The sequence below is a fragment of the Papaver somniferum genome, chromosome 10 (genome assembly GCF_003573695.1).
Source record: "Papaver somniferum cultivar HN1 chromosome 10, ASM357369v1, whole genome shotgun sequence".
Classification (NCBI taxonomy): Eukaryota; Viridiplantae; Streptophyta; class Magnoliopsida; order Ranunculales; family Papaveraceae; genus Papaver; species Papaver somniferum.
Window position 1 is genome coordinate 12872805 of NC_039367.1, and position 19767 is coordinate 12892571.

At 40.8% G+C, this 19767-nt stretch overlaps 1 pseudogene; it reads right to left on the reverse strand.

Annotated features, from left to right (window-relative positions):
- Positions 1 to 437: 437 nt before the first annotated feature.
- On the reverse strand, positions 438 to 537 carry LOC113319762 (annotated as a pseudogene).
- Positions 538 to 19767: the final 19230 nt, after the last annotated feature.

The following is a 19767-nucleotide window of genomic DNA, read 5'->3' on the forward strand; positions in this document are numbered from 1 at the left end:
TCCGGCTTTTGAAGAGTCTGTTTTTGAACGTTCTTTGACTGAGGAGAGAATCCATGTTGCTCCGATAGCGCCAGAAATGGCAACTTTGAAAGCTTTGTTGAATCCAACTAGGACTACCCGTCCTTCGTGTATTAAGTTAGCTGAAACGGAGGCACCCTATGAACTGAAACCTGGGACCTTACAGATGCTCCCAATCTTTTTAGGGAAAGAAAATGAAAACCCTTATTACCATGTTATTTTGAGGAAATTTGTAGTACTCTAAGAATTAGAGGCTTAGATGATGATGCTTTGAAACTTAGGTTATTCCCATTTTCCCTGAAAGATAAGGCCAAGTCGTGGCTGTATAGTTTGGACTCCGAGTGATCAATTGAGACATATGAACAACTTACATCTGCCTTTTTCAATAAGTTTTTCCCTAGGCACAAAATCGTCTATTAGGACGCAAATATGCACATTTTCACAACAAGAGGGAGAATCTTTATATAGGTATTTGGAAAGGTTCAATGATTTATTATCCCAGTGTCCTCATCATGGTTTAGAAAAGGTTAGGCTAGTTCAGATCCTTTATGAGGGTTTAGATTATTCCACAACGACCATGGTTGAGTCTCTATGCACTGGTGGATTTGAAAACCAAACTGTTGATGCGGCGATGGAATTTTTTAATGAAATCGCCGAAAAAACCCAGCAATGGGAAAATAGTAGGGCACCCCAGAAAACAATTCTTTTAAGTAGAGGAAACGTTAATAGGGTAGAAGGAGGCTATGAATCAGATGCCAAAATTGCTGCTATAGCAAAAAGGTTAGAAGCCTTAGAAGTGGGCCAGACTAGTGGTAGAGTGGAGCCTTTTTGGGAAGGCCAGAATATTGAAGAGCAGGCCAATGCTCTTTATAATAACACTAGATTTGATAACCGTCAAAAGATTGACCCATATTCAGAAACCTATAATCCTGGTTGGAGAAACCATCCGAACCTTTCGTGGTCTAAGGGCCAAAGTCAAGGTCAGTTTAGTAATTCTAATGCTCCCCCAGGTTTTGGCTATACTAAGAATCCTTCAGGACTAGTTCAGTTTCAGAATCAGTCAGATAAGAAAATCCTAAGTTTAGAGGAATCTCTCGCCTTGTTAACTCAGCAAACTGCAAAATTCCAGTTATCCGTAGAACAGAGTCTACAAGCTAGTAACAGGATAGGACAAGAAAATAGTCAGGCTATTTCCGAGTTAAAAACCCAGGTTGGTCTGATAAGTGATTCTTTGAGAGAAAAAGGTAAGTTTCCTAGTCAAACACAACCCAACCCTAGAGGAGTTCATGAATTAGGTGCAAAACCATCGAATCAATTGAATGTTGTTAGAACCCTTAGAAGTGGTAGAGTTGTAGACAATAAGGTAACCATGCCCGATAGTGAACATACTGTAGTTCACCCCTCAGGATCTCACCTCTCAGGACCAGTAGCTGAAGAGACTGATAAAGTTTCTGATGATGTGAATTCGGTTCCTGAAAGGTCTGATTTTAGGCCTAGAGCCCCATTTCCTCAGCTATTAGTACCAACAAAGAAGGAATCGAACTTTAATGACATAGTGGAGGTTTTTAAGCAAGTTACCATAAACCTTCCCTTATTAGATGCAATTAGGCATATTCCTGCTTATGCCAAGTTCCTTAAGGATATGTGTACGCGAAAGCGAAAACTTAGCGTCCATAAGAAAGCCTTTTTAGCTAGTCACGTAAGTTCAATCATTCAGAACACCACAACTCCAAAGTACAAAGACCCAGGTTCTCCTACCATTGCTTGCACAATAGGTAACTTCCGGGTAGAAAAAGCTTTACTTGACTTAGGAGCCAGTGTGAACTTACTGCCATTCCATGTATACTTACAGCTAGGACTTGGTGAAATGAAACCTACTCAGATGACACTGCAGTTAGCTGATAGGTCTTTAAAATCCCTCGAGGTGTTATCGAGGATGTTCTTATTGAGGTCGACAAGTTTATTTATCCAGTGGATTTCGTGGTCCTAGATACCCAACCTGTCCCTGACCCAGAGAACCAGATACCTGTGATTTTAGGTCGCCCATTTTTAGCTACGTCTAATGTGATGATTTGATTGTTGTGTGTGATGAGTTTATTTTGGTAATATGACTATGGAGATGAACATTTTTAATGTCAGTAAGCAACCTCATGAGCTAGATGACACATGTGTTGAGGAGGTGAACATGATAGAAGCCTTAGTTCAGGAGTCATTACCAAACATCTTGTCTGAAGACCCATTAGAAAGTTGTCTATCCCATTTTGGTTTAGATTTTGACGACGATAGCACTATTGAACAGGTGAATGCTCTATTAGATTCTACCCCTGTGTTAGACACTGATAGATGGAAAGCTAGGTTCGAACCGTTACCAGTTTCTGAGACTACCCTAATTCCTTCTTTAGAAGAGCCCCCAAAGTTGGACCTTAAACCACTACCCGATACTCTAAAGTATGTGTTTTTAGGCCCATCTGAGACTTTACCTGTGATTGTAGCTTCCAATTTGGATAGTGATCAGGAAAGTAGGCTAGTAAATGTACTTCAAGACAATAAGGAAGCTTTAGGGTGGACTATAGCAGACATTAAGGGTATAAGTCCTACTGTGTGTATGCATCAGATTCATTTAGAGGAAGACTCCAAACCTTCTAGGGAGATGCAACGTCGACTGAACCCTAACATGAAAGAGGTAGTTCGAAAAGAGGTGCTTAAGTTGTTAGATGCGGGTATTATTTACCCAATTTCAGACAGTAAGTGGGTCAGCCCTGTTCAGGTTGTCCCCAAGAAATCAGGTATCACTGTAGTCCAGAATGATAATAATGAATTAATCCCAACCCGAGTGACCACGGGATGGCGTGTGTGTATTGACTATAGGAAATTGAACAAGGTCACAAGGAAGGATCACTTTCCCCTTCCTTTTATCGACCAAATGCTAGAGCGATTAGCTGGACATAGTCACTATTGCTTCTTAGATGGCTACTCCGGTTATAATATCGTTATTGCCCCAGAAGACCAAGAGAAAACCACTTTACCTGTCCCTTTGGTACCTTTGCGTATAGACGCATGCCTTTCGGGCTATGTAATGCCCCTGCAACTTTTCAGCGTTGTATGATGAGCATATTTTCATGATGTGTGTAGAACGGTTCTTAGAGGTCTTTATGGATGATTTTTCAGTGTTTGGTTCATCTTTCGATGAGTGCTTGCATCATTTGACATTAGTGTTGACTAGGTGTAAGGAAAAAAATTTAGTGCTTAATTGGGAAAAATGCCATTTCATGGTTAAATCAGGAATTGTATTAGGGCACATCGTCTCTTCAAAGGGTATAGAGGTAGACAAAGCCAAAGTTGACCTTATTAAGACTTTACAGGTCCCAAAAACCGTAAAAGATATTAGGTCATTCCTAGGGCATGCAGGTTTTTACCGTCGATTCATTAAGGATTTTAGCTTGATTTCTAGACCTCTTTGCAATTTGCTTGCAAAAGATGTTAAGTTTGTCTTTGATGATGCTTGTTTAGAGGCTTTTGAGAAGCTTAAAACTTTACTCACTACTGCCCCGATAGTCCAGGCACCTAACTGGAACCTACCCTTTGAGATTATGTGTGATTCTTCAGATTATGCTATAGGCGTCGTTTTAGGACAACGAGAAACAAATTACTTCATGTGATTTATTATGCTAGAAAACTCTGAATGATGCCCAAATGAACTACACAACTACCGAGAAGGAACTTTTAGCCATCGTGTTTGCCTTGGATAAGTTTAGGTCTACCTATTAGGTTCTAAGATCATAATCTATACAGATCATGCTGCTTTGAAATACCTTTTATCTAAGAAGGATACCAAACCTAGATTGATTAGATGGATCCTATTGTTACAGGAATTTTCCCCAGACATTAGAGACAAAAAGGGTGCAGAAAATGTAGTAGCAGATCACTTGTCTAGGCTAGTTGTTAGTTCCCCTAGTGATTCCCTTCCTATAAGGGATAGCTTTCCTGATGAACAATTGTTCTCTGTTTCCCAATCACCTTGGTATGCAAATATAGTGAATTATCTTGTTACTGGTCGAACCCCTCAACATTGGGGTAAGCAAGATCGTTCTAGGTTTTTAGCCGAGGTTAAGCATTTTTTGGGACGATCCTTATCTGTTTAAGTATTGTCCGGACCAGATTATTAGGAGATGTGTATCTGAGAGTGACCAGTCTAGTATTATCTCCTTTTGTCATGAACATGCATGTGGGGGTCATTTTAGTGCTAAGAAGACTGCTGCTAAGATTTTGCAGTGTGGATTTTACTGGCCTTCGTTGTTTAAAGATTCCCATAGTCATTGTGTTTCTTGTGAGCGTTGCCAGAAGTTAGGAACCATTTCCCGTAGAAATATGATGCCTTTGAACCCTATTTTAGTGATTGAGGTCTTTGATGTGTGGGGCATTGATTTTATGGGTCCATTTCCTATTTCGTTTGGTTATCTTTACATACTTGTCGCTGTAGACTATGTGTCTAAGTGGGTTGAGGCGGTTCCGTGTAGAACGAATGACCACAGGGTCGTAGTCCAGTTTTTGAAAGAGAATATACTTACACGTTTTGGTACGCCGCGAGCTATAATTAGTGATGGAGGTTCACACTTTTGTAATAGACCGTTTCTCTTTTAATGAAACAATACGGTATTACCCATAAAGTAGCAACCCCATATCACCCTCAGACTAGTGGTCAGGTAGAGGTTTCCAATAGGGAAATTAAACGTATTCTAGAGAAAACAGTTAATCCAAATAGGAAAGACTGGTCGTCGAGGCTTACTGATGCCTTATGGGCTTACCGTACTGCGTTTAAGACACCCATTGGAATGTCACCTTATCGTTTAGTGTTTGGCAAGGCATGTCACCTGCCTGTTGAGTTAGAGCATCGAGCCTATTGGGCTATTAAGAACTTAAACTTTTCACTTGACAAGGCAGGAGCTCAAAGAAAGCTCCAGCTCAATGAGTTGGACGAGATTCGTAGAGATGCATACGACAGTGCTAAGGAGTATAAGAACAAAATGAAACTTGTGCATGATAGGAATATTTTACGAAAGTCATTTTCTCCAGGTCAAAAAGTTCTTCTGTATGACACTCATTTGCATCTATTCCCCGGGAAGTTGCGCTCTCGGTGGACCGGTCCTTTTGTGGTCCGTACTGTTTTTCCTCATGACGCTGTTGAGATTGAGACACCAGATGGTAGTAGTTCTTCGAAGGTTAACGGTCAGCGATTGAAGCCCTTTTTAGAGCCTTTTCCTACAGGTGATGTTGAGGAGGTCCCTCTGGAGGACCCTGTTTACCTTGATTGACCATCGAGGCGATTTTGTATGTTGTATAATATTTTTGTAGGTTTTTGGTTACACTTCACCCAGGTACTATCTTTCCGACTTCTCTCTTTACTATTTCCTCTTGTTATTTATATTTTTGGTACTGTTCTTTGATTAGAAACATTGAGGACAATGTTAGATTTAAGTTTGGGGGTGGGGTAGAACTTTTTGTTACCTTTTCGTTGCAAGAAATGAACTCCAGAGCCTAGAAATTTATCCCTATTAAGGATGGAACTAACCAATCTAAGTGGATGGAAGCATTTTGGTTGTAGGAGTTGAGGAACCAATCTGACTAGATGGAAACATCTAAAGAGTCTATTCATAAAAGCACATAGCTCAGGTGTTATAAATAACATGATATTTTCACCATATCTCGTTGAGTCCTTTTCACTTCTGTTTTTATTTTGTTTTGTTTTTAAACTATGGGTGATTATGTGGGGCTCACGATTCAAGTTGTTATCAATGCTAGGGTGAATTAGAGTGATTGAGATGCAAAAAAAAAAAAAAAGACCAGACCATCTGACCAACTGGAATAAGTTCAATAAAGTCGACCACTGGAACCCTTGTATATGCCAGTTGTGTTGACCTAGAGTTAGGATTATCAATCACTGGTTCCCTTGTATATGCCAGTGTGTTGATATTAGTCAGACTAGTATCTCAGTCCATTAGGATAGGTTCATTTTGGCGGAGGCCTTCAGACAGATATGAGAAACACCGTTCACCTAGTAAACATCAAAACCATTTATGTTTTTCTATATCCATCTTCTTGATCTATCCATGTGATTAGTTTTGACTCCGGATATTGATGTCCATAGTGCGACTATCTGAGTAGAGTTCTGTCACTTCATATGAATTTTAGTATGCTTGAGTGCAAACTCGTGTACAACAATTGAAATTTCGCATCAGGGTACTTCCTCCTGTAGTCAATAAGTATGACAACCAAGGAGATTCTTTTGTGCCTTCCAAGGTTCTGTGTAGATAGCTAGGGTCTAGAGTAAAAAGGTTTTGTGGGTATACCTCTGGTAAGCCCTCCGGAAACAACACTCCGCCACTAGGGACACCTAGGGGTTTAAAGGCTTATTGCATACGCTAAATGCAATCGACGATGCCTACGACAGTGAGTTAGGATTTTATTTCTATTTTATTTTTGCTCGAGGAATAACAAATAATAGGTTTGGGGGTATTTGATAAACATTTTTGTGTCCGATTTGTCTCGATTCTATATATTGTTAGGTCTCATTTTTGTACTTATTATGGTGTTTTATTTATTTGTAGGTAATTTTGGCTAATAAACGTTTTTGGAAAAAATTGGCTCGAAAAGTTGTCGGAAAGCACCCGGAGGACATTTGCTATTCGGACACTCACTTTGGATAAGGGGTAACCTAATTACTAAGGGGCATCCCATTTCCAGGCAGTTGCTAATCGCACCCCTACTCTGGATAAGGGGCAACCATCTTCAACATTCAAAACAAAGGATTTTGGCGGGAAAAAAGTGTAGTTAAAGAGCAGTTTTGGCAATTGTGATTTGGAGGAGTTTGAGGTCGATTAAACCTCTGATTTTCATAGGATAGACTCCTTATGGGTCTAGGAAATTGATATGGGTGTTTAAATCGATTAGATTGGGCTCAATCGATGGATTTTTCTCACAATAAGAAAATATGGAAAGTCACGTGTGTGACCTGTTTTAGGGAATTTTAGAGAGATTAAAACGCTGTTAACCTTCCCAAAGATTTGTATCTATCTAAGGAAGAGTTTATAATAAAAAGGAAAGCTCAGAAACGCGTAGAAATCCTAAAACAAGAAATTGTCGCAACTTGGCCGTGAAGAGAAGGAAAGAGATTTTGGAAGATTTGGGAGAGATTTAATCGGTATTTTTGACATAAATAGATGTATTGGGTCATATAGAAGAGGTGTCGAGAGTTTGGGAACTTAAGGAGAGCCAGAGAAGAAGAAATCAGAGCTTTACCAAACTCTGTTTCTACTGCTGCTGCTGTTGAAGAAGAAGAACAGCTGAAGAACATTGACCCTCGGTAGACAGTCGCATAAAAGTGTCACTGTTTAACAGCTGAAGAACATTAAGCTATTCAGGGCAGTCTTATTTCAGGGCAGTCTTAAATCAGCGACAAAGCAACAGTTTTTCTGTAACAGTTCCATTGTAACAGCTGTTTTGCAACACCAATACACTGTTGCAAATAGTCTGTGTTATTAATTTTCACTCTTTTAATCATCTTTTGAGCAACAAACACATATTTTGAGATCATGATTAATATGAGGAGCTAAACCACATTGCTGAGGCGATAGAGGAAGCTATTTTTCCAACAAAAAAGTGGTATATTCTATTTTATCTTTTTATTTGCAATAATTATATGATTATTTGCCTTGAACTATTATTGGATATGATTTTTATTTGAGTGATTGTGATCTATTTTGATGGAGTATGCTTAGTTTTAATACTTTTGATGCTTCATACTTGGTATTTACAATTATTACTTTTGAAAATCTACTTGTTGCAATATTTTAGAATCAAATTAAACAAGAAAATTGCATAAATTTAAGTATTGGTTTAATCACTTTGAACTTGAAAAATAGTGGAATCTTAGCCTCAGTGTTTATTTTAGTATTGATATCATGAGTTTGCTATAATTTTTTGTGAGTTTTCTATTTTAATATTAGGATTTAAGTAATATCCTTCACAAGTCTGAGAATCGAACCACTTTTACCACTATCTACAAATAACATCAAGACCCTCAAGGCCCCGCTCTCCCGGATTTTATTAAATAAATATAGATATATAAACATACCTGGTCAAATGCATGGGGTGAGACTTGAACCCAAGTCTTTAGTGTGGGATCCCAAAATAATACCACCATACTATCTCTCTAAGATTGGTTTAATATTACAAAACTATGTTTTTAAATATATATCCCAACAATCCCCCACTTATATTTCAAAAACATTGAGCAAGTGATGTATAGTTGTGCATCTGCAAAGGTTCCTTTCGAATTGAACCTCGACATAGTGTTAAACTTTCTAAGTACCAGGTGACTAGAGTGACTTGCGTCTTGAACTCTAACTAATATTAGATTATTTAACACATAAAACTATATCTAGAGTAAAGTCCTTAAGTTCGCACATTTGTGCTTATCTTTTTTTTTTAACAAATGATTTAGAGAAATGCCCAATTTCTCATAGAAGGCGGCCACACCTTCACATTCGTATAGGTCAGTCTATCAAGAATACTCCTGTGTATCCCACTCTAACTTAAGAGCTATAGACATCATTGAGATTTAAAGAACTCAACCTGTTTCCCACTTCAGGATATCATGCTATGGGAATGCATGACTCTGTCATATCATTTATAACTTCGTCTATTCCCTTTGAACCTATTTCTAGGTTGGGTATTCATTACAAATGACTCAACTTCTAACGGGCAAAAATCCCATGCTTTTAGAGGTATTCCATACCTTTTCTCTTGCTAGTCCTTTCGTCAAAGGATCAACTAAGTTTCTTTCAGATCTTACATGATCTATTCTAACAACACCAGTTGTTAGAAATTCTCTAACTGTGTCATGCTTTCGACGTTTTTGTCGATTCTTGTTGTAATTATAGCAATTCTCTACTACTCCAATAGCCGCGGTACTATCGCACTGGATCAAAGTGGCTGGTCTCGGTTTTTCCCATAATGGAATGTCTAACAACAGACTATTCAGCCATCCTGCCTCTTCACTAGCTGCTGCTAGTGCCATCAATTCAGCCTCCATCGTAGATTGGGCTATACTTGTCTGTTTATTTGATCTCCAAGATACTGAGCCCCCAACAATAGTAAAAACATATCCGCTGGTGGCCTTGGAATCATCTGAAAGAGTGTTCCAATTAGCATCGCTAAATCCTTCAAGGACTGCGAGATACCTCTTATAGTATAATCCTAGGTTTGTGGTTCTTTTAAGATACCACATAACCCTCTCAGTAGCATCCCAGTGTTCCAAACTAGGATTACTGGTAAACCTGCACATAACTCCCACTGCATATGCAATGTCTGGTCTAGTAAAATCAGTTGCATAACGCATACTGCCAATTATACTGGCATATTCAGATTGTCTAACACTTTCTCCAGTATTCTTACACAATTTCACATTAGGATCAAACGGAGTACAAACAAGTTTACGATCAAAATATTCATACTTCCTCAGAATTTTTTCAATGTAGTGAGATTGATCTAAAGAAATACCACTATTAGTTCTAGTTATTTTGATTCCCAAGATTACACTAGCTTCACCCAAATCTTTCATGTCAAAAGTCGAACTAAGCATGCTTTTAGTTTGACTGACAACAGTTAAATTGGAACCAAATATCATCAAATAATCCACATACAAGCAAACAATCACACACACATCATTCTCAGATTTATAGTAGATGCATTTGCCACTAAATTATCATTAAATTATCAAATTTCTCATGCCCTTGTTTAGGAGCTTGTTTCAAACCATAAAGAGATTTTTCTAGCTTACATACTTTCTGTTCTTGTCCAAGAATTACAAAACCTTCAGGTTGTTCCATGTAAATTTCCTATTCTTGTTCACCACTCAAAAAAGCAGTTTTAACATCCATTTGGTGAATAACAAGATTATGAGCAGCAGCAACAAAAACAGCAATCAAAACACGTATAGATGTTAATCTAGTAACATGAGAATAAGTATCAAAAAAGTATACGTTATCTCGTTGTCTAAATACTTTAGCAACCAGTCTAGCCTTGTGCTTATCTACTGTTCCATCAGGTTTGAGTTTCCTTTTCAAAAACCATTTACAACCTATAAGCTTACAACCAGGAGTTAAGTCTACTATACGCCAGGTTCCATTAGATATATGAGAATCCCATTCATTATCTACAACTTCTTGTAAGAAACTAGACTCTGCAGAACTAAACGCCTCTTGTAAATTAGAAGGTTCTTCCTCTACGGCATAAAATTCAAAATCAGGATCTTTTGTGTCAGTCCTAGCCCTTTTACTGCGTCTAGGTTCAATTTCTTGATCCTAGTTTCTTCACTTCTATGTTCTTCTAGTCTAGGTTCAGAATCAGCACTTGGTAAAACACTTGGTATAAAACCCCTACTGTTACCCCCACTATTTCTAGATTTAAAAGGAAATCTATCTTCAAAGAAATCAACATCAAAAGATTCAATAATAACCTTATTATTAATATCAAAGAACCTATAAGATTTACTGTTTTGAGCATAACCAATAAAAGCACATTCATAAGATCTACTTTCTAACTTATGTCTTTTAGGATCAAGTTTTCTAACAAAGGCTAAGCAACCCCAAACTCTAAAATAAGATACATTAGGTTTCTATTTCTCCAAAGTTCATAAGGATATATCATGGTTTTATTATTGGGAATGCGGTTCAAAACATGACAAACAGTTAACAAACATTCACCCCACCATTGAGAAGTAGCACCAGAACTAAGCAAACAAGCAACAATAAGTTCAGTAAGTGTGCGATTCTTTCTTTCAGCTTTTCCGTTCATTTGAGGATTATATGGAGCAGTTCTTTCATGTATAATGCCATTAGTTTGATAAATTTCAGTAAAAGGAGCAGAATCATATTCAGTGCCTCTATCACTACGAAACCTCTTAATTTTTCTACCAAATTGATTTTCAGTTTCAGCAATAAAGATCTTAAACTTTTCAATAGCTTCATTCTTATGGCTCAACAAATAAACATAAGTATAATTAGAAAAAACATCAATTAAGATCATGATATACCTCTTGCCATTTCTAGTTAGGATACCTTCATATTCACACAAATCAGAATGTATTAAGTCTAGTGGTTTGGATTCTCTTACAACAGATTTATGTGAAGTCTTGGTTATTTTTGCTTGACTACATTATTCACATTTTTCAAATTCATTTTCAAAAAATTCAGGGAGAACACCTAACTTGCTCATGTTATTTACTAACTTTTTACCCACATGACAAAGCCTACCATGCAAAACATTAAAAATTCTGAACCATATAAGCAGAAGATTCAATTTTATTCATAGCATCAACATTAAGCTTAAACATTCCATCAGTAGCATAACCCTTTCCTACAAAATTCTTATTCTTAGTTATAGTGTAAATATCATACCCGATATTTTGATACAACCCAACCTTGTTGAGAAGATAGCCGGAAACAAGGTTCTTTCTCATTTCTGGAGTGTGAAGGACATCTTTCAGCATGAGTGTCTTCCCAGAAGTAAACTTCAACTCTACCGTACCAGAACCTTTCACCATAGTGTTGTGAGAGTCTCCCAACAACATTTTCTTATCCTTGGTTTCAACATAACTCTTAAACATGGACCTATCAAAACAACAATGACACGAAGCACCACTGTCTATCCACCACCCATCGGATCCACCAACCATGTAAAACTCTAGATCAACGACCATGGAAATTATAACGTCACTCAAAGCATTAGCTTGTGCGTTATTCTTTTCGTTGTTAAACCTGTAATTCCTAGCCATGTGGTTTGGTTTACCACAGGTATAACAAAGAAACTTAGAATTGGAATTCTGTCCATTTTTTGATGGGTGTTGGTTCTTGTTTTGATTAGGCCTTCCTCCTTTCTTCTGGTTCGGGTTAGGTTTCATATCTCTTTTCTTAGGTTTCAAACTGGGATGAGTCTTATTGTTAGAAACAATGAGAATCTCTTCCTTCTTATCTTTTTTCCGAGCTTCTTCCTCAACCCGAGCTTAACAATCAAACTTTCAAGAGAAAATTCTTTAGTCTTATGACGCAAGGAATTACGAAAATATTTCGAGCTAGGTGGTAACTTGTCGATCAATACAGAAACTTGAAATTGTTCATCAGTTTTCATACCTTCGGTCAGAATTTCATGGGCAATTTTTTGCAGTTCATGAGCCTGTGCAACAACTTATCTATCATCCACCATTTGGTATCTCAAATACCGGCTCACAGCATACTTCTTTGAACCAGCTTCCTCGGTGTCATATTTTTTCTGTAATGCATCCCATACATCTTTAGCAGTTTCAAAAGTTGAATAATACTCATATAAATCATCAGATAATGCATTAAGAATGTAGTTTTTGCAATCAAAGTCATCATCGACCCATTTGTCAATGACCTTCTGTTTCTCCTCAGGAGTTTGAGAAACAACTTCTTTGACACCACCGGTAGGAAGTGGATCAGTAGCACCAACATCGGCAGTCTTTTCAGCAGTAGCGGTCTTATCAGCAACAACAGTTTTATTAGCATCAACAATCTTATCAGCGGCAGGTTCCAGGGTTCCAGGATGAACACTCGACACAATCATATGTAGCTTCATGAGTTTGAGATAAAAGAACATCTTCTGCTTCCATCTTCTGAAATGCAGCCCTTAAAATTTGAACGACTTGTTGGTATCATCAACACGCTTCTTTTCAACCTCCATAGAAAAATCAAATACCTTAAAATTGTTGAAAACAGTGAACAAATAATGAAATCGATTCTCAAACAACTGAGTCGCGGACTAGGTCGCTATCTTTAAGGTATTTTGCGACTCCGCCTCTTGATTGTGCTAGCAGTCAAATCTTGTCGAAAACCTATGGGATAAAACAACTGAAAATTAGGGCTTGGCGTTGGGACAAAGGTTGCCACGCGTTAGGTGGTGACCTTGGACGGCTAAGATCTGCATCTTAGATGGAAAGGTGGCCGTTGATTGTTGCAACCCTTCGTTTTGGCAGCCATCGGCGTGAATGAAAGGCTGGCATGGTTGGCATTCCTTGGCGCGGAGATGTGGCTGGCATGGCATGCCATTGGCACATGCGGCATGGTTGGCATGCCTTGGCGCGGAGATGTTGCATGGCATGCCATTGGCACATGCGGCATGGTTGGCATGCCTTGACGCGGAGATGTTGCACGGCATGCCATTGGCACATGCAGCATGGTTGGCATGACTTGGCGCGGAGATGTGGCTGGCACGGCATGCCATTGATACATGCGGCATGGTTGGCATGCCTTGGTGCGCAAAGGTTGCACGACATGCCATTAGCACATGCGACATGGTTGGCATGCCTTGGCGCGCAAAGGTTGCACGACATGCCATTAGCACATGCGACATGGTTGGCATGCCTTGGCGCGCAAAGGTTGCACGACATTCCATTGGCACATGCGGCATGGTTGGCATGCCTTGACGCGGAGATGTTGCACGGCATGCCATTGGCACATGCGGCATGTGAAAAAGCGGGCGTCTAACAACCACACCCAATATTTCGCTTAGCAATCTGTATGGAAAAACTCCAATATACTTTCTAGAGGATCAACTAGACAGTCAGACTCAATCTAGAGAAAAGTATATCAAAGAGTTTAATATCTCAATCTCTCAATTTGATCTTTACTCAAGCAAATAGAAATCTGCGAGTCTTTATCAAATAGAGATGAACTTGGACAGTGCAAAGACCAATGTCCAAGGATCTATCAATATCAATCAACAACCGTTAGGTCGGACTATCCAATTGATTGATCTAACGTACAACTTGTATTATTTCAATTATATAACAAATATAATGCGGAAAAGAAATAATACAGACACCAGAAGTTTTGTTAACGAGGAAACCGCAAATGCAGAAAAACCCCGGGACCAAGTCCAGATTGAATACACACTGTATTAAGCCTCTACAGACACTAGCATACTCCAAGCTAACTTCGGAATGGACTGTAGTTGAACCCCAATCAGTCTCCCACTGATCCAAGGTACAGTTGCACCCCTACGCCTCTGATCCCAGCAGGATACTACGCACTTGATTCCCTTAGCTGATCTTACCCACAACTAAGAGTTGCTACGACCCAAAATCGCGGGCTTTAACAATAAACAAATATGTCTCACACATACAAGTCTATCAAAGGATAAATCTGTCTCCCAAAGAAAAACCCTAAAGTTTTTGTTTCGTCTTTTGATAAAAATCAAGGTGAACAGAAACCAATTGATTATCCGGTCTCATATTCCCGAAGAACAACCTAGATAAATCAATCACCTCACAACAATCTTAATCGTATGGTAGCGATACAAGATGTTGTGGAATCATAAACGATGAGACGAAGATGTTTGTGATTACTTTTTATATCTTGTTGTTTGAGGGTGAAAACAGTTTCTGCTGGTTTTATGTAATTTCGTGTGATGTGGGTGAGAAACAAATCTAAACCCTAAACAATGTACTGCAAGGGATTACTTGAGATTCGAGAGATCAATCTGTACAAGTCCGTACTAAACCAAGAAATGGCCGTTCCATACTTTTTTTGGTCACAAAGTGGAGGAGAAGGGTTAATTTTGGGGAGGGAAGCGAAGAGAGTGTTGAGACCAGAATAGTTGATTCTGGAAGAGTAGTTTTTTTGTGACTTGTATCAGAAAGTGGGAAGCTAAAAAATGGGAAAGCTAGCAAACGTTTTCTGAGTGTTGTATGCTCCTGACCAGAACTTGTTGTTCGGTGGAAATAGGTAATGCCTATTTATACAAGTCGAAGTGAAACGTACTATGGTCTCCTTAAGAAATGGAAAACGGGTGAGTCAATGGGAGGAGGTGGTATCCGGTAACGCTTGGAATTGATGCTCCATAAAAGAAAGCATTTCACCATTACTCCCTGTATTTACTATACGTTTTCTGGCAACCTTGGACGGATAGGATTTGCATCGAGGATTGAAGGGTGGCCGTTGATCGTCGCACGCCTTCGTTTTGGTAGCCGCATAGGGAAGGCCGGCATGGTATGGCATGGCAAGATGGTTCGCAAAGGGTTTGGCATGCCATTGGCGCATAGTGCGGTTAGCATGGTTGGGGCCAAGGAAAAGTGCAGTTGGCTTGGCATGGTGGGTCAAAGAGTTTGTCATGCCATTGACGCATGGTGCGGCTAGCATGGTTGGCATGCCTTGGCGCGGTAGACGTGTTTGGCATGGTTGGCATGCCTTGGCACGGAGATGTGGCTGGCATGGTTTGCCATTGGCACAGTGGTGCGGCTGGCATGGTTGGCATGCCTTTGTGCGGAGATGTGGATGGCATGGTTGACATGCCTTGGCGCGGAGATGTGGCCGACATGGTTTGCCATTGGCACAGTGGTGCAGCTAGCATGGTTAGCATGCCTTGGCGTGGTAACATGAGAATTAGAGTTTGGCATAGATGATGTCGGTCAATGTTAAGGGTTCTGCCGTGGAACATGACACATAAAAAAAAAGGTACCCTGGTAATTCTTACATAGGCATGCTGATCGATTCAATAAATGTGCTAATGGTCATTGTGACGTCATGTCAGATGTGCGGTTTTACAATTTTAACCCTAAGCTAAAAACCACCATCAACATTAAGTCCCCTGCTTAGCTCGGAACGAGAGCATCGTTACGAGGTAAGCATAAGATGGTGACAGGCTAGAAAGAAAATCGAAACAACAAGTCGTGAAAAGATGGTCAGGAAGTTCCGACTAACCTTTTTCGAGAGGTAAAGAGAGTTTGTGCTTCCCGTGTTGGCGGCCTTGCATAAATTGTACTGGTGGTGCAGACCGTGGAGTGGTGAGATGAAAATCGTCGGCTTAGTCTGGCCATGCATCACCTTGGCTGGGTTAGGAAACGCGGAGGCGCTGGATTAGCGAGTTATCGGTGTTGGTGCGGCTTGAGCGAAGCTGCTGGGGTTGGTCGGCTTGGAATGGGAGCGCAGGCATTGGTCGGCTTGGAATGGGAGCCGCAGGCGTTGGTCGGATTGGAATAGGAGCCGCAGGCGTTGGTCGGCTTGGAATGGGAGCCGTCAGCATTGGTCGTCTTGAAATGGAGCTGCTTGCGTTGCTCGGCTTAGGGTGGAGCTAGCTTGAGTTCCTTGGAAGGATGACGACCGGCTTCAGTTTCATGGGATGATGGCAACATTGTCTGAATTAGGGTTTGGCATGCCGAAACCCTAACTAGCGCCCTTTACTAGAATCATTGTAGAATTCTCGTACGAACTCGTATTTTGACCGTCCGCCCCTCCATTATGAACGGAAAAGAATTTTCTATCTTCCTTCGAGGGAATATTTAGGTTTTGAGCTCGTTCGGGAGGTGAAAACATCTCGACAGTAAAATTCACGAAGAATTGCGGGCCACGAATGATGACAGCTTGCTTTAGTTCCATGGGAAGATGATGACTTTCTTTGGGAAGATAATAACTTGCTTCAGTTCCCTGGGAAGGTGACGACTGGCTTCGGGAAGATAACAACTTGCTTCAGTTCCCTGGGAAGGTGATGACAGGCTTCGGGAAGGTAACAACTTGCTTCAGTTCCATGGGAAGGTGACGACTGGCTTCCGGAAGATAACAACTTGCTTCAGTTCCCTGGGAAGGTGATGACTGGCTTCGGGAAGGTAACAACTTGCTTCATATTTTAGCATGCTGCAACCCTAATTAGCGCCCCTTACTAGAATCGCTGTAAAATTCTCGTACGAACTCGTCCGCCCCTCCATTCTAAACGGAAAAAGAATTTCCTATCTCCCCACGCGGGAATATTTAGGTTTTGATCTCGTTCGGGAGGCGAAAACAGCTCGACAGTAAAATTCAGGAAGAACTCAGAAGGGATTTTGCGGGCCCGAGGTGGCATAGTCGCGCCCAGTCATCTGTTTCATGGAGCAAGAAGGAATCTTTATTTTGTTCAAACTCTAGAAACTCCGTCCACATGAAAAGAGATATTGACCTTCTTTTGTTTTTTGTTGCTCGTCCGGATCCGTGCTTTCGTCTGCAGTGTCTCTCCAGTGGATTCCAAAATTTATCAAACTCCATTGCATTCTTGGGACGGATGGATGTGGTTGCGTTTTCGGTCCATCCTTGATTTTAGGTTGTTCAGTGCCTGGACCCTCTGATCGCGATGACAATATGTTGTGTATGCTTGTATTGGTCGAAATCTTCCGGAGACACTGGATGAAATAGATGAGTTGGGAGACGTTTCATTGGAGATGTGTTACTATCAAGTCTTCAAGGACTTGGTTCCAAGTGGCATCCTTCGAACCATCTTCCGAATCTTGGACTATCGTGTGGAATGGGATGTGGTGAGAAGTCCCCAGTTATGCTTCTGTTAGATCCGATGGCTTGGCCGAATATGTGAATGTATCTTTATGGTGTGCATTTGGAGTCGTCGGTGCACATGTACGTCTTCATGTTGAGAAATTCCTGCAGCTTGTAAAACTTCGACAGTGATGATGTTGAAATCAGAAATAACCTGGTTGAGGGGGGTGAAAGCGTCCCATGTTGGTAGTCCCCATGTGTAGCCTACTTTCATTGCATCGCTTTGAATCCATGTCCACGGGATTTGATATAATCTTATCGTACTCTTCTGGATGTGATGCTGGGGTGATCAGAATATCACATGATGAAATATCCTGGATAGTGAAGTGGTAGGAATGAGAGAGTTATGTTGTTTATCATGGCTCCTTCTGTTTCTTCAAGAAAATATTTCAGCCGCGTCTCTGGAGTTATCTCATGAGTATTTGATGGTCGTCGGGATGGACTGCAATGAGCAGTCCCTAGTCGCATTTTTCTTCAGTTTCTGAAGTTGTGTTCTTCTGAGCAGGCTTGGGATCCTCCGCAGCCTTGTAAAGTGTTGAAGGCGTCTTCTGGAAAGATAGGTGATAATTTTCTTGCACTGCACCCTTGAAGAGTAGATGACCTTGTTGTGGCTATGACCTTTTGGTTGAACGTGTCTTCTGAGCTTTGACGATGAAGGGATTCCGTGTATATCCTCAATCCCAAGTATGGTTTACTTGTTTCCATCTTGTATGGTCACTGGGTTGACCATGATAAAGACATCACCATCATGCGTTCGTACTGGTGATTTTGTTACTTCTTCCACGTGGAACTTAAAATATGGAGGAGTACATGTTACTTTTGTAGTGATTACTGCTGTGGTGAAGCTCTGGCTGGTATCAACAAATGAGCGGCAACAGTTCTTGGTATCAGATGTAATCAGAAGAGACTACATTGTCGTGGTAACAAATTAGGTTGTCTGGAATTGTATGAGCATCCATGAAAGTAAAAGGATTGGATGGACGCGTAAGCGAGCAAACTGTCCATGATCACGAGTTTTGGCGAGATGGATCAAAAGGCGGTCATGACTACGAAGGTTGGCTGGATGTGATCATGATCCCTGACATGGGGAGCGTGGTGGTATGACCCTTTGCAGGAAGAAACAGCGTTGAAGCAGCTTCGGCTCTTAGAAAGGATGTTGAAACTTAAGGAGCCAAACGCTGAAGCTTCGACTTCGGATTCTGGAGCAGCTTATGGAGAGAACGCTGAAGCGAAGCGGCTGTTGGATTGAAAGTTGAAGCGGAGCCGCTGCTGGAGGACGTTGAAGTGAAGCGGCTGTCGGAGCGAACGTTGAAGCGGAGTGGATACGTTAATCAGTGTGCTGTCAAACTGGACACCCTTCAAGCGAACAATGGTTAGGAGTCCCCAGTTCCATCTATCAATCGTGCTTTCCAGGAGAGGTTGGAGTTTGGGAACGACTATTATGGTTGGAAACAGCTGCTTCCTTGATGCAGTGCGGTTGAGGGATGCGAATATGTCTTGACGCTGCGCCTACAGAATCTCACATAAGTTTTTCATCATAGACTGCACGATTTTGTGGGCGAAGTCCCCGGAAATCATGCAGCTCATGACAGGAAGAGAGTCTTTGTGAACTCAGGGGGGTTGCTGATTTTCTTTGCTTCGATTTTGGAGAAGTCGTTCCTGATATTTACGTGTGATGAAATTAGATTGTTGATTCCCTGCTACTGGGCGTTCAAAGGGCAGCGCTGGAAGGATACAAGCTGCTGGCGCTGGAAAGATGCAAGTTGTTAGCGCTGGAAGGATGTAAGATGCTGGCGCTGGAAAGATGCAAGCTGTTAGCGCTGGAAGGATGCAAGCTGCTATCGCTGGAAATATGCAAGTTGTTAGCGCTGGATCGGCTTGGAATGGGCGCTGGCTTGGCGTGGACGCTGGCTTGGCGTGGACGCTGGCTTGGCGTAGACGCTGGCTTGGATTTGGTATGGTGCAAACTGTTGGATGGCCATGGAGCGGACTGTTGGCTTGGAACGGCGCTGGCTTGGCGTGGCGCGAACTTTTTCTTGCGGGCCCAGTTGCCTCTTTCCATACGTAGATCAAATAGGAAATCATTTCCTTATTCAAATTCCAAAAGTGTTATGCGTATGAAAGGGTTGGCTCTCCTTTTTATCTCGTATCTTTGTTCTCACGTCCTGATGTTTAGCTGTAGCGCGGTAGAAATAAAGTGGGCAAGCGTATTCCAGCTATGTACTCCAGCGTTTCTCTTTCAATCTGTTTTCTTTTTTTGGGGCAAATCCTAGCCATAGGTATGCATTCCATGAATCTGTAGAAATATTGTTCTTCTCTTCACATATCACTGTAGTAACGTCGGCTACCTCATGAATAGTGACTGGTAATCGTTATT